At 40.2% G+C, this 22,204-nt stretch overlaps 1 protein-coding gene across 1 annotated transcript in view; it reads right to left on the bottom strand.

The window, feature by feature from the left end:
• Positions 1-22,204, bottom strand: part of PDE4B (phosphodiesterase 4B) — a 632,040-nt gene that overhangs the window by 473,680 nt on the left and 136,156 nt on the right. The gene's annotated exons all lie outside the window — the stretch shown is intronic.

Genomic DNA, 22,204 nt, shown 5'->3' on the forward strand with positions numbered 1-22,204 from the left:
TTTTTTTTCCCCCCCTCGGGTTATTTTTACCTTTTTTTTTCTAAATCCAATCTTTCTTGTGCAACAAGATAACTGTATAAATATGTATACATATATTGTATTTAAGATAGTCTCATATATGTTAAACATATAAAAGTATATCTGCCATCTAGGGAAGGGGGTGAAGGGAAGGAAGGGAAAAGTTGGAACAGAAGTTTTTTTGCAAGGGTCAATGTTGAAAAATTACCCATGCATATGTTTTGTATATAAAAAGCTTTAATAACAAAATAAATAAAAACATGCAAAAAAAAAATAAAGTTAAATATGCCTAATATTGGTGCCGTTGGACCAGCCCAAGTTAATCACCAACAGGGGAATCAAAAATAGTGTCTCAATGCTCTCTTTTCACCCACAAGTCTTGAAATCACAGTCTTTGTCATTGCTATTCTCTGGTTGTAGCACAAGGGGGAAACCGAACAGTCTGATGTTCAAGATAAGCAAAAGTCTCTGGAAATGGTCGGGATTGAGGAAGTGTCTCGTTCACAGATGGCTTACTGGCACCCTCCTCAGGTTCCAGGCTGCCATCACTTCTTCTTCAGCGGGCCACATGTAGAAAAGGAGAATTTTCTTTTTCCTTTTTCTTATGGGATCATAGAGAGAGAGCTGGAAAAAATCTTAGAGCTCAACAAATTCACTTTCATTTTACAAACATGGAAACTGAGGTCCAAAGAGTAGATAGGACTGACACAGGATCAGAATCAAGAGTTGCAAAGACTTTCTAATTTAACATTGTATGGATAAATGTCACTGGAACTCAGTGATTTGTCCAAGGGTTTCCACACTGGCAGAAAGTGACATAGGTGGAATTTTTGACTTAGGTTCCTAAACCTAGCATTGTAGGGTAAGGGAGGGAAGGAAGTAGCGTGTGTGGGAGGGAGGGTTGGGTCAATCCTCCTGGGTCCCATAGTTTCTCCTAGGCAGATCTGCATTCAGGTCTCTTGTTCCCAAGACTTTTCTACAGCAACTGATCTAGTCAAATGCCCCAGGCAGAAATCCAGGTGAATGGACTTCCAAGCTCTTTTATAAATCCCATTAGTTTCTCTGCATAGAAAAGGATAATGGAGAGAAAAGATAATATAGATAACAGAATACTAGATTTTGAATTAGGAAAGAACTTTGTTTGAATCTTTCCTCTGATATTAATCAGTGGATATTGATCAGTTGATCATTTAGTCTCTCTGAAGCTCAGTCTTGTCATCTGTAAAATAGACCCTTGTAATACTCACCTCACAGAGTTATTAAGCACATAAACTGACAAATCTTACAAAGACATTTGCACACCTTAAAGCACCCAATAAATACCACACATTTATCTACTTTGTTTTCGTGTCCAAAAAGGGGAAAGCGATATAGTGAGCAATATTTATAGTCCAGAGGGTTATATTTCCCATCAGATGGGCTTTAAAAAGGTACCCTTTGGATTCTGGGAAATCAGTGCATTAACCTAAGGTAGAGAAGTTCACAAGATTCCTGGAAACATTTGCAACTGTTTAATATTTGAAGCATCTGAATGTATCTGACCTGCTGTGCTCCATGTGCAAATGGGCAGGATATTCCTGCCAAGGAAATCATCTTCCTCCAGTGCCCTCCCTCTCCTAAATGGCTCGAATGTCACAATTGTTTGTCGTTAAGTAATTGCACTCATTTCAGAATGGCACCATGTTCCTACTTTATGTAGCTATATTCAATATAGGTGCATTCAAATTTCACCTTCAGCAGTCCCTAAGATTAAAAAGTCAGAGCCAAAAGGGTCAGTCCCCTCATTTTACACATGGGGAAACTGAGGCCCAAGCAAGTTAAATGACTTGCTCAAAGTATCATTAGTCATAAGCATCAAAGGTAGAAAGCTAAACTTGATCTCTTGATTCTAAAACAAATGCCCTTCCCACATATTCCATTGTTTTGTTAGCTTTGTGACATTGGATGCCACCTCCATTGGTCTCAGTTTCATTATCTGTAAAATAATAAAATTTATTCCTTTAGTTCTTAGTTCTTATTCTTTAGTTCTCACACTTCTGCTTGTGAGGCTTAAGTGGGCCAATGTCTGTGGAGTGTTTCCAAACCTCAAAGCACTTTATAAATGACATTGATGATTATTAATATTCTTAAGCAAAGGCAAATTTGGCAAAAATAAGAATTCATTAATGTAATAATACATGCTTTGCTATCCATATTTCTTGAGAAATGTAGTCACTGTGGATGAATCAATTAGGTGGGAATTAAAATTGTTTCCCTAGTTGTGCTATATTTCTCCCAGGAAAGGCCCAACACTAGACAGAGAACACTCCTCCACCACACATACGCTCAGGGTGAAAAAGAAACAGGGTACAAACAGCCTCAGAGGATTTAGGGCATGAAGGAACTTGGGTGAGCATCTGTCCCAACCTGATCCTTTTGCAGCTGAGGGAACCAAAGTCCAGAATTTGCCAGTGATATCTGCCAGTGATAGCTCAGTAAACATGGAAAATGGGGAAAGTACCACATTATAGGAGAAGGGCAAATGTCCAGATTTTCCAAAAAAGAAGCAAAAAAGCAGTGATTAAGCACAAACTTGACTTGGATTTTTAGGGAAATACTTGGAAAGATCATTAAAGAAAGAGGGGACAAATCCTAAGAAGGGGCCACCATGGTTGTGAGGAGCAAACATGGCTTCATCAAGAATGGGCCATGCCAGAATAATGTTCCCTTTTATTTTGAAAGTGAGAAAGAGGAAGAGTATAATTTTTTCTAGAGTTTAGCAACACTCTGGATAAAGTACCTCACTGTTCTAGAAGAGAGATGGCTTAGACAATAATATGATCCAAGCGGTAAAGGCTGGTTGGACGTATGGGCTCAAAGAGAGGTTGTTAATGGGTCAGTGGCAATAAGGAAAGAGATCTCCTAGGGCTCACCACTGTTGTGCTAGTTAACATTTTATCAATGACTAGATTGAAATAATCAGTGTTTATGCTCCTCAGACTTGCAGACACAAAGCTGAGAGGAAGAGCAAATATATTTAGTGACAAAGTTAGGATCTAAAAAGATTTCAGTAGCCTTGAGGATGGGAGTTGGCAAACTATGGTCCGTGCTCCAAATCTGGCCAAATGTGGGGAAAGTTCTTAGCTTATGAGCAGTATAAAAGCAGGTAACAGGCCATATTTGGCTCAAGGATAGTATTTGTTGACCCCTAGCTTAGAACATTGGATTGAACCTAATCAAAAGGAATCCAATAGGGATAATTATAAAGTTGTGCATTTTGTTGCAAACATTCAAACTCACAAGTGGGGAAGTCATTCAGAAATGATGTTTTCTGAAAAGGATCTGGGGGTTTCTGTGAAATGTATGCTCACGTCGAATCAGCAGTGTGATGGGGCAACACCAAATGCCAACGTAGATTTGGTCTGCAGTGGGAGGGTGTGACTTCCTGGATAAGGGGAGAGGCAGTTCTATCTGCCCTCAGAGGGAACACTGGGTTCGGGTCTGGCCACTATGGCTGAGAAGTCCATGGATTATTCAAGCATGACCAATGGGAAGCCAACCACGATAGTGAAGGGCCTTGAGATCAGGGCATAAAAGGCTCCGGTGAAGAAACTGGGCACAGTGGCCTGGCCCATGCAAGACGCATATGCATCATCATGGCTGTTAAAGTCTTGAGAGGGCTGATGTGAAGAGTAGGGATTTCTTGTATTCAGTTCGGCTCCAGAAGGCAGAATTAGACTCCATGATGGAACGTGCAAAGAGGGGACGTGGAGGATGATGTCAGGAGAAATGAGCTTAAGTTGTCCCAGTGTGTAAGGGGTTGCTCTGAGTGGTGCTTTAGCCTTGGACGTGCATTTGGGAGAATCCTTCATGAAGAGGATGGACTATGACAGCAAAGTTTCCTTCCAACTTTTTAATTTGATGATTCCATGATGTCCTAAGTCACATATGGAGTAAAGAATAGGAGCAAGATTTGAACTTGAAACCTCTTTCTCCAAAGCTTTTCCTCACTATCACCAAGAAAGACTAAAATCAAGGCTAAGTCTGAGCAGGAATCAGTCTCTGCTAGGGTGCCGTATGTCTCAGGAGTTCTCAAATTTAAAGCTACATTGGGCCTTAGAAAGTGTCTGGTCCAGCTCCCTTCTTCTGCAGATGAGGAAACTGAGCCTTAGAGATATCTTGAGCTTCTTCCAGGGTCCAAGAGATGATAACTGGGATCTGAACTCAGATCCTCTAAGCCCAAATCATAGGCTGAGTTTGAGACAAAAAGAGGAAATCTTGGGGCCACTGTAGGACTTTCATAGTGGCAGAGAAACCTGCTCAGGCTCAGAATGACCAACTTTTGGGGAGACTCCATCTGTCTTCACAAAGCCCTTTAAGGGCAGGGAATGGTATGCCTAGCTCTGGGCCAGCCAGCCTCAGGAAGCTATGGTTGCCAGCACTGGGTTTTCCCATTCCTCTTGTAGTCTAGCTCCTAAGTAAGCCAAGGTAAAGAGTCAGAAGTTTTGGATTCAAATTCTGTTTTTTTTACACTTATTACCTGGGTGAACATGGAAAGGGCATTTAACTAGGACTCAGTTTCCCTCATCTCTAAATAGAGACTAGATAGTCCCTAAGGTTCCTTAAGCCTGAGATCTTTGGTCCTCTGAACTGGATGTGAATTGAAGAACACTGGTTAACATACATTGGTCACCACTGTTTGCAGAAATCCTTCTGTAGCTTATTCCCACAAGAAACTTTGTTCAAAAATCATTAGGGCAGTTCACCCCGAATCGCTGATATTTGTGTACTCTCCATGTTCCTGAGCACTTTTCTCTCCATAACTCTGGGACACCACTCACCCTGTTTGGTCCCAGAAATACAGAATGAAGACCACGGAGCTTGAGATTTGAAGGACTTAAAGGCTACCTCCTCCTTTTACAGATGAGTAAACTGAGGCCCAGAATAGATAAGTGCTTTGTCCAAATTAGCAAGTGGTAGATGAGACATTTGAACTCAACTGATTCTAGATCCAAAAGTTACAAAGAAGGAAGGAGAAAACTTTCTAACAATGAGAGCTCTGCAAAATGGAATGAGTTGCCTCACTCTCCATGAGAGAATTATAGAAAACAAAGACTATCAGAATGGGAAGAGACTTCAGAGATCACTGAGTAAGGTCGGTGGTGCAGTGGGTAGGGTTCTGGGCATGGAGCCAGGAAAACCTCAATTCAAATTCTCCTTCAGATACTCATTAGCTGAGTGGGCCTGAGCAAGTAACTTAACCTGTGTTTGTCTCAGTTTTTTCATGTTTGATGGGCTTGTTGGGACGACCAAATGAGATAACTGGAAGGTGTTTAGCACAGTACCTGGCACATAGAAAATACTATATAAATGTTAACAATTATACCCGAAAAATAATCTTTACTACCATATACCTGACAAGTGGCCATCCAACTTTTGCTGAAAGACTTCAGTGAGGGAGAATCTCCCTTGCCATTCATTTCTCAGTGGAGTTATTTTCTTGTTGTGGATATTTTTACCTAGGGACACCCAGTGAGGAAACTTCCTCTACCAATGTGGATGAGAAATTGCTTCATAGTCTCTAAACTTAATAACTAAGATGCATTTATTAGGCACCTACTGTCTACCCTGTGCTGTCCTGGGTCCTGAGGATACAAAGACATGAAACAATTCATTTTCTTATGTAGCTTATATTCTAACCTATAAGCTTGGCTAAGTATTAAGGAACCTGAAAAGTTGAGATGTGTCAGTGGCACGTAGTCAGGACTTGACTTTCCTACCATGTGGATAACTTTCTTTCCATTATCTTTTTCAGTCTTTCCCTATCTCTAATTATTCATAAGTTTGTACCTAGATCAATCTTGAATCTGTCTCTGTCCAATGTTCACCAGTCACTTGTACTTCTGCCCTCTGGGAATCAACATGTCTATATTTAGCAACGGTTCTTATGGGCATCCAGCAGGCTTCTCTTCTCCAGAACATCCCCACTGATCATAGACGATGCATCCAAGATCCTGTGACCAGGTGAGTCAGTCAAAAAACAATTATTAAGTGCCTACTGTATGCCGAGGTTTTGTGCTAAACACCAGGAATACAAAAAAAGACAGAGGGTATTAATACTCCCGCTCTCTGGTCCTGGGCTCTCTGCTTCTCTTCACGTGCTATAAAATTAAATTGGCTGCCAAGGTGAAATATTTCAGGGCGTCAGAGCTGTCCCTTTCACAAATCACCCATGGCATGGCTGGCGTGGCTCAGTGTTTTGTGGAGAATGGGAGAAGATACATCGCTTCCTCTGGGGCGATTCTTTCGAAAATCTTGGAGACTTGTCTCCACTGCCATTTCTGATGCCACCGTAAACCCAGAGCCCCTAAGCAGAAAACGGAATTTATGGAGGAAAACGCTGAAGGGATTGGAGACAAGCCAGGCCAGGACACTGCGGATGAAATGATTAAAAGTCAAGGGTTTTGTTGTTATCGTTGAGGTTTTTTGGTTGTTTTTTTTTTTTTTTTTTTTTTTTTTTTTTTTTTTTTTTTTTTTTTAACAGGAAAACAGAGAGCCCAGATAAAAGCATTTCCATTTGTATCACTTTGCAGATGATTCGTTGATTATTAAGGGGACCACTGCCACCTGAGTCCTCTGCCCTTAACCAAAAATGTATACATTTGAAAAGCTTTTCTGGTGTCTAGCAAAGGGTGATCAAACCTTTGACCAGCAGAGAGGAGATTTGTGAACAACAGAAAATAAAGGAAAAGCTATTCTTTACAAAGGGGGCAGTTTTTTCAAATCCAGGCTCCAATAGTAGTTTGTCTCCCAAACAGAATTATCTACTTTCTATCAAAATTTACAAAGAATATTTTTTCCCCTGGGACAATTGGGGTTAAGTGACTTGCCCAGAGTCACACAGTTAGGAAATGCTGAGTGTCTGAGACCAGATTTGAATTCAGGTGGTCCTGACTTCAGGGCTGGTGCTCTATCTACCGTGCCACTTAGCTGCTCCAACAAAGAATCTTTATGCTTTTTTGAGATGAAGCGGAATAATGGTTAGAGCACTGGACCCAGAGTCAGGAGAATGATAGCCATTAACCCTCTGTCTGCCTCAGTTTCCTCACCTGCCAGATGAGAATAATAATAGCATCTTCCCATTTCCCTTGCCCTCTGGTAAGGAAATAAAGTGCATGGGCAGGTCCAGGTGCCCAGAGATGCTGCAGCTTGGGGCATCTCAGAGCATCCTGGCCACAGGCAGTTTGCTTTCTTTCCCTTCTGAAATATCACTTTTTTTTTTTAAATAAACCTAAACAAATAATAACAAGCAAAGCTCTAATTTCCTCAAACACACAGAAGAAAGCACTGTTTTCTGTACTTTCAGAGGAATCAGATGCAAATGATAATTAACTTCACCTGGCTTTTCATCCTAAAAGGCTGAGCTCCCTCAGTTGTGCTCCCATATTCTTTGCCTGGAACTGTCAAATACTGGCCATCTAAGAGTTGAAAGGAGCAGGTGCGCCCTCTTGTGTCCAAATGGGAAGTGATGGATTAGCTTAAGTCCTTAACAAGTATTATTAGGTCATTCTAGGGGCAGAGATTTGATTCAATCCTATTGTACTTCCCTGAAAAAAAAAAAAAAAAAATTAGTTAAAATATGAGTCACAGCGGTCTATGACTCAGACCTTATCAGTGTCTCAGAAAAGCACAGTAGGATTAATTCAAAGATGTGCCCTTTCTCCAACCCTGGAAAATATTAAGTTATTAGACAGGCAAGAGTTAGGACTTCTGTTTCTTGACTCCAGAACCAAAATAAGTACATCTAGTCAAGCCCCCTCTCTAGCTGTTTCACGTGGACGTTATCCCATCTCCTGCCTCCATGGATTTACCCAAGATCCCGGAAGTCCGGAAATCCCCCAGCAGAAGTTCTTTGGGATTGCACAGCTCAAAGACCGCATCCCACAAGAGGCTTTTCCTAATTCCCACGCATTGGCCCGCTTTCCTGTATGAAAGTATTTTGCAGAAGGCTGATACGGGCAGAGACACGGGCAGAGACACGGCCCCGACACAAGTCAGAAACTCTCTCTGGCCCGGGAGATTGTCGGCACTTTTCTGTGGAAGAGCAGGGGCTGTTTGGCCTCTGTACTTATATGAATGTTCACTCATTTTAGCCATAACTGACTCTTCGGGCCCACTTGGGGTGTGTTTTGGGCAAAGCTACTGGAGGGATTTGCCATTTCTTTGTCCAGTGTCAAATACCTAGTAAGTGTCAGGGGCCAGATTGGAACTCAGACCTTCCTGATTCCAGAGCCAGTGCTCTATCCACTGGGCTACCCCTCAGCTTCCCTGTATGCATGTGGGTTTCAGATATGTATAGATTGCATACATGTATGAATGTTTGCAATCTATACATATCTGAAACCCACATGCATTTCCATGTATGTACACACGCATATTAGATGATGCTTGCTTATTAATTATTATACTGTTATATGTTATACATGCCCAATAGACAATAACCTATATGGTATTCTATATTACATATAGATGTTATTATATATTGAGTAGATGTTTCTCTTTTTAACTTTCAATCTTTCCTAGTTCTGCCTTCTGGGACAGAAATAGTGGGAGGGCTCTGCACAGGAATATTTTCAACTTAGGCTATTTCTGAAAAGGTCATAGTCTGGTTTTAGACCCTCTTGAAAAGAAAAGACCCCCCTCATGCTACCCACTTACAAACATAACCTCAAGTTTGATCTGAAGGTCGTCAGTTCCTTTAGAAAAATTATAAAAAAGTATCTTTCTGACAGGAAACTCAAAGTTCTGTTCTGAACATTCCCTGAATTCAACTCTCCCATCATCTGTGTCTGTCTTGGTAGCAAAGGGACCAGATGGTACCTAAGCACTAAAGCCGAGCTGTGAGCTCAGAGCTCTAGATCCATGTGAAATGTGGAGCAGGACATAGATCCTTCCCCCCACCCCTGGAATCAGCAGAATGCAGTAGATCTTGGCTCCACACTGAGGACGTCCCTCTGAGCAGTGTTCTGGCTGAGCCAGCTGAAGTCTTCCTGAGTTCAGGCACTTACTGGCTCTATGCTCCTGGGTAGGTCATTTAACCTGTGTCTTCCTGTTTTCTCAGCTGAGGGTGGAAATGTCACAGGGGGATAACATGGGGATAACTATCACAGGATTGCTGTAGGGAGCAAATGAGTTAATGTGTGCAGACTTCATAGACAGCACCATATGAATGCTAGCTGGTAGCATCATTATTAGCATCATCATTATCAAGACAAACATCAGGTTCCTTGGGATGGCCCACCAGAGACTTCCTTCCCCCCCTTTCAAAGCCTCCCATTCAGCTAACCTCATTTTCCATCAGCTTTTTGGATTGGTTTTGACTAAAGAAATATCATGCTCCTGAACAGTGCATCCATCTCTCTTCTCTTCTCTTCTCCTCTCTCTCTCTCTCTTTCTCTCTCTCTCTCTCTTTCTCTCTCTCTCTCTCTCACACACACACACACTCTCTCTCTCTCTCCCTTCCCTCTCCCCTCTCATAAACACACACAGCAACTTTTACTTTTCTTTTGTGCATCATTTACCCCATTTAATTGTAAGCTCCTTGAGGATATTTTCTTTTGCTTTTTTTGTATCTCCAGTACTTAACACAGTACCTGGCACATAGAAGGCACTTAATATTTGTTGACTATGGAGCTGATATAGAGCTGTCATCGATTACTCTTTATGTTTAACTATTCAATCAGACCTCTTTTTACAATTCCCCCCCTCTCTGTCAAGAGCAGGCTTTTGTGTTCTATTGTCTGTTCCCTGGGACCAAGATCAGTCATTATAATAGTTTGTGGTTTAGCTACCTTTTCATGTTAATCTCATTCATATTATTTTAGTCATCTTCTATACTATTATCCTAATTTTTACTTATTTTGTTCCATATCAATTCATATAAAATATTCCATATTTTTCTAAATGCTTCATAATTGTGCTTTCTAATTCTGTTTTAATATATTCTCTAATATTCAAATACCATAATTTATTGAATCATCCCCCATTCAGAGGTCCCTACCTAGTTTCCATTTATTTACTACAAGGAAGAAAGAAAGAAAGAAAGAAGGAAAGGAGGAAGAAAGAGAGGGAGGAAGGAAGGAAGGAAAGAAGGAAGGAAGGAAAGAAGGAAGGAAGGAAAGAAAGAAGGAAAGAAAGAAGGAAAGAAGGAAAGAAAGAAGGAAAGAAAGAAAGAAAGAAAGAAAGAAAGAAAGAAAGAAAGAAAGAAAGAAAGAAAGAAAGAAAGAAAGAAAGAAAGAAAGGAAGAAAGGAAGGAAGGAAGGAAGGAAGGAAGGAAGGAAGGAAGGAAGGAAGGAAGGAAGGAAGGAAGGAAGGAAGAAGAAGGAAGGAAGAGAAGGAAGGAAGGATGAAGAAGGAAGGAAGAAGAAAGAAGGAAGGAAGGAAGAAGGGAAGGAAGGAAGAAGAAGAAGAAGGAAAGAAGAGGAAAGAAGGAAGGAAGGAAAGAAGGAAGGAAGGAAAGAAGGAAGGAAGGAAGAAGGAAGGAAGGAAAGAAGGAAGAAGGAGAAGAAGGAAGGAAGAAAGAAGGAAGGAAGGAAAGAAGAAGGAAGTGAAAGAAGGAAGGAAGGAAAGAAGGAAGGAAGGAACAGAAGGAAGGAAGGAAAGCAGGAGTAAGCATTTTAAGGAAAGAAGCAAGGAAGGAAAGAAGATCAGTTTCAGGCAAAGGAAGGAAGGAATGGAGAAGGAAGGAAGACAAGAAATGAAGGAAAGAAGATGAAGATGAAGAAAGTAATGAAGAGAAGGAAGAAGGAAAGAAGAATGGAAGAAAGAAGGGAAGGAAGAAAGACAAGGAAGGAAGAAAGAGAGAAGGAAGGAAAGAAGGAAGAAGGAAGAGAAGGAAGGAAGAGAAGAGAGGAAGTGTTATGATTATCTGAAGCATTACTCTGACTCTGCATCTGAAGTATGTGTTCATACAGAAGAATACTAGCAATAGGAGGAACAGTTTCATGGTTGAAAGATCATTTTTTAGATTTGAAACCATTGTACCCAACCTTGTAAGATATGCAGATTCAGTCAAAGTACAAAAAGATATAATGCACCGGTCTAGAATGGAAGACTCATTTTCCGCCAATCCTTTGAAGGATCAACTAGTATTAGTCCTTTTAAATCCAGGATGTTGTGGCTTCCATTTTGTGATCTCAGAAGCTACACAGTGAGCTAGGAAGGTACATCTCCAGTTTCAGGCAAGGGAATGAACTACTGGCCTTATACTGAACTCATCCAAAGAATCTGGGGTTCTTAGTTATTCCTTACTGTCTTGGATCTTTAATGTCTCCATTGAGTCATTTTGAGGATATCCTTTCTAATGACTACGCAGTTCATTTTTCTGCATGAGACAACTATTTAGGTGAGACATGTTCCATTGATTTACCCATTTTCTAGATGATACTCTATGCCAACAGTTATCAAAGTACACCTTACTTTCACTGGACTCTAAAAGAATCCAAGAGCACCTGAAGGTAGTTATTGCTCCGTGCCAAAGTCCTTTTGAACTAGACCTCCACTGACTCTTATGTCCTATTCTTAACTCTACAGGCATCTGTCTTCCATTTCTCAAAGCAATAGTGAGGATCAATCATTTCCAGCTGGGATCTGGAAACCATTCTATTCCTTTTGTTTCTTAGAAACCATTTAGCCCAATCCTTGCATTTTAAAGATAAAGTGAGATCATGTGCCTTGTCAAAAGTCACAAAACTCATAAAAACCAAAGACTAAATAGAACTGAGTAATGTCACCTTTTCTCTTTGGTCCATATTCCCCTATCCACCCCAAGTAGCGCCCTACCCCATCTTCCAACCTTCTCTTTTCCCCACTTTAAAAAAATCCTTTCCTTCCACCTTTTGAAAGGAAAGAAATAAAAAGAAAACTTTCCTTCCCATTCTATTCCCAATACTATTCTTCAAAGTCCAAATCACACATATGCTTATAAATTCATCTCCCACTCCTTGTTTTTGCTTAAATCCCTGCATGTCTTTGATTTTTATTTATAATCTTTTGTTTTCAACGTCCCTTTCACTCTCAAACTATCCTTCCTTCTCCCAGAAAGCCAGCCCTTATAACAAAGAATGAAAAAGAGCAGAAAAAACTACAGTATGACCAAATCCATTATCATGTACAGTGTCCCCTGCAACCTCTGCAAAGAAAGAACAGGGTTTTCTCCTCTTTTCTTTTGCAGCCCAGCTGATTCATGGTGACTTTGCAGAATCCAGTTTCATTTTTTGTGTTAATATTATACTTCCCATTTAAGTGCTGAAGTCATTGTATGTATTATTTTCTCGGTTCTGCTTCCTTTCTCATGAATTGGTTAATATAAGCCCTCCTCTGCATTGCTATTCTGCACACGCGATGTTTCTTAAAGGCCGTTTTATTACATTATTTTCATGTCTCTTCCAGGACATGTAACCCATAAAAACAAAAACAAACAAACAAACAAAAAAAGAAAGAAAAAAAAAAACGAAGGGCTAAACATCTTCTCCAGTCCCAGCCAACTGTCAAAAATAAATAAAATTACCCCACCCCCACCCCAAAGAAGAATCATGAACCAGGATGAGAACAATTACAGCTTTTTCTTGGGCAGCTAGATGGGGCAGTGGATAGACTTCAGGTCTGAAATCAGGAAGATTTGAACTAAAGTTCAAATCAGTTCAAATCAGGCCTCAGAAACATACTAGTGGTATGCCCTAGGCAAGTCATTCAACCCTTTCTGCCTTGGGATAAGAGGAATAATCCTTGTGAGAATCATATGAGATAATATTGGGAAAATGCTTAGTCTGGCAGATAGTAGACACTTAGCCAATGATCATTTCCTTTCTAAAGGGCAAAAATGTCTCAAAGATAAATAGCCTCAGGGGCAGCTAGGAGGTGCAACGGATAGAGCACCAGCCCTGAAGTCAGGAGGACCTGAGTTCAAATCTGGCCTCATACACTTAACACTTCCTAGCTGTGTGACCCTGGGTAAGTCACTTAACCCCAATTGCCTCAGCAAGATAGATAGATGATAGATAAGTAGTTAGATAAATAAAATAACTTCATGTATTAGCAGTAGAGAATGCCAATCCTCAGCCTCCCTCTTCCCTCCCTTATTTATTTATTTATTTATAAGAGCCAACAAACCAGAAGCTTGGGCTTCAGGACCCACTTTGCAATTTCCCGGGTGTTCTAGTCTCTGCCAGAGTATCCTCCCTTCCTTCACTCTGAATAGAGAGACCACGTTTCCAATCTGCCTGGAGCTGCCTGGAGGTTGGATCAGTTTTCTCTAAGGCTCTTACCAGCTCTAAGCAATCAACCTAACCTTGATCCTAAGAGATTATGATAATAATACCCCGCTAGCCTTGCCTGACCTCCCTTTCCTTGAAGCCCTCAACCCCCGGCCCATCTCCTCACCCCTTATGCAGAAGCCCCCCTAGTTTCTGTGCCAAAATGCCCAGGATTGTCTGAGAGTCATTTTCTACTGAAAAGTAAATATAGAAAGATAAAGATTCACACAAAGGAGATGATATAATGCCATAAAATAAGCATTGCTCTGGAGTCAGAGGATATGAGATCAGAACCTTCTCTGCCACTCAACACCCCCTGGCTTCTTTTGTCAACATCCAAATGAAGGCTTTGGATTAGATGGCCTCCGAGTCCCTGTCAGAGTCTAAATCTATGATTCTACACTCTTATTATTTCCTGGAGAAAGCCTGAGGACACCCGAAGCTACGGGACTGGTGCCTGATGTAATTGTGTCAATCGGATGCTGGGCTTGAAGAAAAAGAACCATGGGAAGTATCGATGCCCAGTACAGGAAGGTGGGAGCAATCCTCCAAGGAGTCTGTTTGCCAGCAGCCAAGAATCAATTTAGGGCGTTGAGGGAGATGAACTCTTGTTAATACAGAAAAGCCAGTCCTTGGCCAAAGCCAGAAATAGCCAGAGGAGACAAAAGGAAGATGGGGCACAAATGAGTCCGCAATGGTGCCCTCAAACCCCAAGTGCCAGCAGAATTCTCCCAGCCCTGGAGGCCCCAAGGGGAACCACAACACCTGAAAAACATCAACAAAACTCCAGGATAGTTGCAAAGACCAAAGTTCCTGCCACTGGGGAACAGCTGCACGCTCCCTCCCGCTGTCCATCTTTGCAAAGAAATAATATTCCCTCCTCCTCCCCCATAATATGTTACTTAAAATTATCACTTCTCTATTAGTCTCTGTAAAAGATTATACTCATTTGATGTATTGAATGAGGCTGGGTAGGAGGTAATGAAGAATGACTTCATTGTCCCTTTAATTGTCTCATAGCTGCCAGTGAATTTTAAATCTAGGATAGAAGACTGAAATCAAGAAGATCTGCCATACTGTCCAGCTGTAGTCCAGTGTGAGCTTTTTGAAAGCAGATAGGAACCAGATAGGATTCTGTGTATCCTAAAGTGGGGATCAGGGGGAGGCAAGGCCAGCCCCTAGTGTGGGCTTCCTCAACCAGGAATCTGTGAAATTGAAATACACACATATACATACATATACTTAATATAGCCACATACATATAAACTCACATCTAGATAATTTCACTTCAATATAATCAGTTTCCTTTATAATCCTAAGAATTTTCTTTTAAATATAAATTTCTCCAGTGAATCATATTCCAAATTCTGAAATTCAGTTCACCTCTAATTAGGAGTCAACTGTGTATAAGGCGTTTACAAACCATGGGAACGTTATAGATTTTGCCTGATGACTTGATAGAAGTATATAGGATATATATAATAAAACTATACAGAAGAAGGATAAGTGAGTGGTCCAGACAATGGCTGCTTCTGGAGGACTAATGATGCTCTGGGGTAATGAAGGAGTACTTCCCCTAAAAGATGGTATTTCAATTCTGACTTCAAATGAAGTGACTGTTATTTTGACAAATTGGATGGCTACTCCCCACTTCTGGTGATTCATTTGGATGCAAATCATATTAAAAGGCTGAATCTAGGAAAGGAGTCAGGACCGAAGTTCTTAAATCTTGGGCAAGAAGCTATAGGATTCAAGGACACATGGGATTGTCTCCGGTGCTGACAAGTGAAGGCCTGAGTGGCAAGAGAAAGGCAGAATGGAGAAATGGAAAACTGACAAGAAGATCATGGTATAAACACAAAATATACTTTAAATGGGTTGAAAATAAATAAAATAAAATATGGGAATACAATGCTCCTGGCCAGGGATGGGAAATACCTAACAATGCTTGTGGAGAATTGTAGGAGTATCAGAGGATTGGAAAAAGTAAAATAATAATAATAATAAGCAAACAAACAGGTAAATAGGTAGGTAGATAGATAGATGGAAGGATGATCAAATGAATGGATGAATAGGCAGGTAGGTAGGTAGAAAGATAGATAAATAGATGGAAGGAAGGATGGAAGGGTGGATGGATGAATGGATAGATGGATAGGTAGGCAAGTAGCTAAGTAGGTAGGTAGATAGATAGATAGAAGGAAGGATGGAAAGATGGATAAATGGATGAATAGGTAGGTAGATAGACAGATAGATGGAAGGATGGATGAATGGATGGATGGATAGATAGGTAAGTAGGTAGGTAGGTAGGTAGATAAATAGATAGATAGATCCTGATTTGCAAAAAAGAAGAAAAAAGTTAAGGGAGTAGAGTCTGCAAACCTTAAGCCAGGGAGCTTGATTCCTCCCATAATGTAGACTGGATAATCAAAAGGCTATATTTAGAAAAGCCTGTGGTGACCACAAAGAGCTAAAATGGCTTCATTAAGAAATGATTGCTTTAAAAGGGTTCCTAGACTAAAGAGATTAGGAGGAGGCTGCAGATAAAATTTTATCTCGATTTCCTCAAAACATTTCACTAAATCCCCTGTGCAATTCTTGTGGGTGAGATGGAGACATGGGCTAGAAGAGAAGAGGAAGATATCTCAGTGGCTTTAGAAATGGCTGAATGGAGAGACCTAAAGAATACTATTCATGGTTTGATTTCAACTTCCTAAGGAAGTCTCTGTGGACCTGTGCTTCCGTTCTCTGGGTGCTGGGTATGATCTGGATAAAGCCACAGAGAACGTGCTTATCACTTCCATAATGAAGTTGAATAACACGTATTTAAATTAGGAGTCAAGATCAGGGCAAAGCTGAAAAGATAAAACACAATAGAGACTGCCAACTGGACCAGAACTGGTCTCTAAGCTGTCAGTGACTGGACCTGAACAGAGCAGGCTAGAGACAGGAGAGTCAGGAGTCAAACCGAAGTTTAATTTCAAAGTGAGGAAAACAGCTTGCAAGCAAACACATGTGCCAGAGTCCCATTGCTAGTGGTGGAGGGGACAAGGCAGTGTGGGAAGATCGCTGAAGTTATACCTTTGGCTACAAGGTGAGCTGCAGCCTTGACAGTGAGGGACAACAGTAACAATATGCCAAGTCTGATTCACAGCCAGGCTTGATGACCAGAAGCAATTCTGGGATTTTTACTAGTACATTGTATCTGTTATATAAGTAGAAGCTATTATTAAAAATATGTTTCTTTTAAAAACTATAAAATTAAATGAAAGGAATTCTTAAATATGAATCTTAGCTTTTTTAAGTTCCTTGAACTATATATGTGTGTGTGTATATGTATATATGATACATATTATATAAGTGTGTATATGTATATTCATGTGTATATATACATATACATACCCTTAATTTCTCCCTTTCTTCTCCTAGTTAATAAAATGCTTGATTCACATTTATTGCTGATATCATGGAACTGAAATAAAGGCTTGAAATGTTTTTTTCCCACTTTAAACCATGCGAAGCACTGATCAGGAGATAGACATTTCATGATCCCTTCCAAAGCCCACATGACATTTTAAAAGGAAAACATGGGGAGGGAAAACAAGACCGTGAGAAAGTCTGGCCCATTGAACACAGCTTACTGCTGCCTCACCCCCTGGCCCTAACAAAAAGGTTTGCCCCTGCTCTTGGTGCTCTCTTTTTCTTTCAAATAGATATCAATGACTTACCAGAGCCAAGGAGACACCTAAGTAAAATTCTAACCTGATAAAGAGGGAGTGTGGAGCATTAGAAAGAGAAATGAATTGGACATCAGCATCCAAGCCAAGCTCTTTCACTTCCTTTGTGAAGAAATCATTTATCTCTGTGAGACTCAGTTTCCTCATCTTTCAGACATGTTCCCTTCCATTTTCTACTATCAACTAGCAGGACACAAATTCTCTAGCAGGGCACACTATCTCTCATGTTCTATATGATTCATCAATGGATTTCAAGATCTCTCTCCTGTTTCTAAATAGCACTGAGAGAAGAGCACTGATTTGGGGAATAGGATCATGGGCTTATTGAGTTTCCTTCCAGCTTTAAATCAGTGGTTCTTTTGAACAATGAATGGGAGGAAACAAGATAGAATGAAAGGGATTCTGAGGATGGATGCTTATGAATTCAAATGGGTTCAAACTTAGGGGTCCAAATGTTTCCCAGCCCTATCCTGGCCCTTCCATTACTAAGTTTGTTGTCCTCAGAACTAAGCCGGTACGCCCTTCCATTACTAAGTTTGTTGTCCTCAGAACTAAGCCGGTACAATAGATACCTCCATGAGGGCAGGGACTCTGATCTCTGCATTCCTACCTTGGTGCCTGATACTGAGCAGATGCTCAATAAATGTCAATTGCTTAATCGATTCTAACTGTTGAGAACATTAAGATTGCTCCCGTCTGTCTGTCTTTCTTTTTTTCTCTCTTTCTTTCTCTGTATTTATTTATTTTATTTTATTTATTATTATTGGCTGAGACAAATGGAGTTATAAGTGACTTGCCCAGGAAGTGTTAAGTGTCTGAGACCAGATTTGAACTCAGGTCCACCTGACTTCAGGCCTGGTGTTCTATCCACTGCACCACCTAGCTGCTCCCTCCAGTATTATTTTCTTATCAATCCTATTTACAAGCAATTGATCTTGTCCTGTAAGTGCATAAGTCATTCTTTGTTTTTGAACTTAGTTCCGAGTTCAGTTGACCTGGGATGGGTTAAGTTTAAAAAATCCATCTCTCCTTGTCTCAAGGAATTTTGCTAACTTTGAGAAATGAGTGTGAAAGCAAAGATGGGGCTGGCATTTTTACTCCATCAAGCTTTTCATTTCAGGGATGTCTGGTCTGCTGCCCAAAAGTCTGGGCTGCTATCTCACACTTGGAATCAAACAATGAACATTTCTTCATATCATGAGATAAGAAGAAGGGGTCCTTGCTAGTCCCCATTAGCAAACTTTTAACCAATCACATTGTTCCCCAAGCCTCAGCTTTGTAACCAATTATTTCATACTAATTTCTTTGATGTCTTCAACCCTATTCTATTTTTTTTTCAATATTCCCCAAACACTATGGCATAAATGCAGGCAAATCACTGACCAATTTATTGACAGGTACCATACCCCTGTGCCATGCCTGTGAAGATCTGCTTCAATTACCTTTTTGTCAAATTTCACTCCAGACATCATGTGAAAGAAGACAAATGACACACCTTTCCAGGTCTCAATTTCCTAATCTGCAAAATGTGGGGGCTGGACTGAAAGCACTCTTAGATCCCTTCCAGATCTAAACAATGAGATCTGGATCCATCCCATCCTAACACCCTCGTTGATATCAATGCTCTTTTTTCAGAAGAGAAGTCATCACAAAATACTCAGAAATGGGAGAGAAGTCTTGAAAACCATTGATGAATCACATGGAACATGAGCAATAGAGTGCATGGAAAACCTCCTCAAGCTTGACTGGGACAAGTAATCTTCAAAGGGAATTCGTGCCCTGCTAGCTGACAGCGGAGGATGGAGGGGAACACGTCTGAAAAGGATTTGCCAAGCCAGGAGATGTCAAGATGGCAGAGCTTAGTGAACAGTAAGCAGATGTGTATCCTGTCGGCATCCCCTTCCGGAAAAAACTCTGATTGAATCTGTGGCATTTGCACACGGCATCTGTGGTTATTTTGATCCCGGAAACAGAGCTTTGAGATCAACGGATGAAAGGCAATATGGAAGGAGACAATCTTTAATTGAAATCCTCAGCAGGCTGTCAACTTGTGACAGACTGTGGGCGCAATAAAAACCTGCTAGTATCCGATAACCCCTCCTTCTTTGGACCATAATCTACCACCATGACTCGGGAATAAAAGAAGTAGACAATGGACAAGAGAAAGTTGTATTCAGGCTAAGGTGAGGGCAAGATGCTGTTTGAGATCTTGGACGAAGAGACATTGAGGCAAAGTAGCATCTCAATGGACATATTCAAACGTCCTAGATTGGGAAATTCCAACCAGCTTGGCTAAGGAACTCTTAGCATACACTCCATCTGAAAGGATGCAGTCCTTGATTTCTGAAGTGGTGCAAATTTACTCAGCTTCCCGGCTCATGAGGTACATTTAATCCCACAGAAGGACAGATGGTGGAGCTTAAATATAATTCTGGTGGAAGTCTTTAAGAATCTAAATCTGAGATTATGATTGTGTCCAGACAGAAAATGAATTGGCTTTGGATTAGTCAATGTCTCTCTTCTTCTGAAATCTTTTAAATATCCACTGGGGCTGCAACAAAATGATTCATCTCCAATCATACAATAATATCAATAATGATAATAAATCTATATTTCCATCAATACAAGGTCATCCTGGTGTGGAATGCACTCTACAAGGAAGGGCAGCAAGGCGATGCATTGGATACAATGCTGGACATGGAATCAGGAGAAGTTGATTTCAAATCTGTGCTTAGCTACTTCCTTGCTATGAGAGCTAAATCATCTGACTGCTTCAGTGTCCTTTTTGGTAAGACAGGGATAATAATAGCCCCTAACCTCCAAGTGTTGTTGCAAGGGTAATGTGAGATAATATTTGTAAAGTACTTGACCAATCTTAAACAACTACTACATAAATGCTAGCCATTGTTGTTGTTGTTGATCACTTAGCATCTGATCTTCAAGTTATACTTTTAGTGAGTAGCCTGGGATAAGTTTCAGTGACTTTTCCAGGATCATTCAACTAGCATGTATCAAATGAAAGACCTGAACTCATGTTTTCCAGATTTCAAGGCTGGCTTTCTATCCACTTTGTCTGACTACTACTCAATAATACTGATAATGATTATTACATCTAATTAAAAGAATATGATATGACCAATACAAATGACAATCCATGTTTATATGGAACTTCCAAATTTGCCAAATGTTTTATATTGAAATATCAATTGAGATAGCAAATCTGTGACATGGCTGTTGCTTTTATCCCAATTTTGCACATGAGAAAATTGAGACTAAGGTATACTTAGACACAGTTTTTGGGTATCTGAAGTGGGATTCAAACTCAGATCATGAAAATAATCAGTATGAATCAAGTATGGCCATAATGAGTTTCTGTTGTGTCATTCTTAGACAAGTTGTAAAATACTTCTTTCAGAATGTTTTCTCAAGGAACTTTGTCTTAAACATTTGCCTCTTACAAAAAAGGAGCTATAAGTAAAAAAAACAAAACAAAACAAAACAAACAAAAAAAACCCCAAATAGTCATCAATGTTGGGAAGCTTGATATGTTATTATTCATTAGACAAATTCACTATATGAATTATGGTATTTAATTTTTCTACTTTAAAAAGGTATGAAATCTAAGACTGAGGAAAACTTTGATTTTCACTCAAATGATACTCCCTTTGAAAGTTAAGCTTCTAAGACTCTTCTCCCTGAAACAGTGATATTAAGAAATATTTTGAAACTATAACATTAATTTTATAGAAGTTTGGATGAGATAATCATGTCTTCCAAACCCTAATAAAAATTACCTGAAAGTTTAAGAAGTTGTGTTTTCAACAGGAGAACTTAAGATGCAGCATTCTCTAGTGGAAAGAGAATTGGATCTGGCAGGAGAAGACCTGAATTCAGCCCTGCTTCTGCCACCTAAATGTACAAGACCTTGGACATTTTCTGGTCCTGAATTTTTTTTCTGCGAAATGAGGGAGGTGAATTAGATTACCTGCCATATTGTTTTTGTGTCTGAATCTGATTTTTTTCATCCTTGAAGCATATAACCCTGGGTGCAGAGAAATTCAGTAAGAAACTCTCTACAGTTAAATGAGGAAAGAATTGAGCACATAATCTGATATATTTCTGCATTCCCACATATCCCAACATCAACAGAGGGCTGCATACCATTTGTCATCAAGGGATTTAAATAGATTTTCCCGACATGATTTAGTAAAGGCAATCTCTCGATTGCCAATCCAGACATTCCAAAATATTCCTCTGATGAGCCCATTTATAATCCTCAAAGCATTTCCTGTATGAGTCAATGTAGAGCAGGGTGGGGAACCCCCAGCCTGCGGGACAAAGGAGAGCTGCAAAACCATTTGCTTGCAGGCAATGATGAGCTGAAAGCTAGGTAGAACACAGCCACCCACTGCCTGAGTTCTCTAAGTTGTTAATTTTGTACAGCCCCAAAACGATGCTATAAATATCCAAATGGCTTCTTAGAAGAAGAAAAAAGGTTCCTCAGTCCCGAATAGACAACATAGACCACACAATATTCCCTTGCTATGACAAGCTGGGATTGCCAAAACACTTCCCCTACCTTCCCTACACGCCCATGGCATTAATCAGTCTGGATATTCCAAAATACTCTTTGATGGGCCAACCTAAAATCGCCAAAAATATCCTATTACCCAGACCCAGATTGAGAACCCTTTTGGACAACACGATAAGACTTTCAAGGCAACATCACAAATATTGAATAAGGATGATAGCAGAGAAAAGATGATTAAGAAAATGGACCTTCAATTTCACTAGTAGAAGAAATCCTTAAATAAGGCAGCGCCTTCTACCACTTCACCCAGCCCATTTCTATAGTTTTCAGGCACTAAGAAGTTAAGTCATTTGCACAGGGTCACTTTGCCAGAGTGTGTCAAAGGCAGGACCAAACCAAAGTTTTCTTGATGTCAAGGCACTTTCCCACCACCTACCGTGCTGCCTCATCAACCAATAGAATAGCAATGAGCAAATGCATTCATGGCTTCACTGGCAAGAAATGTCTTTATTCAAATTGACAGTTTAAACAAGATTTGGTTTTATTGGATTATCTGTGTTTGTTTATATATGAACCATCAAAGCAGTCTTGAAAGAAGTGGGGCGGGACACACTTTCTCTGCCTTTTGC

This window comes from Sarcophilus harrisii, chromosome 4 (genome assembly GCF_902635505.1).
Source record: "Sarcophilus harrisii chromosome 4, mSarHar1.11, whole genome shotgun sequence".
NCBI classification, from domain to species: domain Eukaryota; kingdom Metazoa; phylum Chordata; class Mammalia; order Dasyuromorphia; family Dasyuridae; genus Sarcophilus; species Sarcophilus harrisii.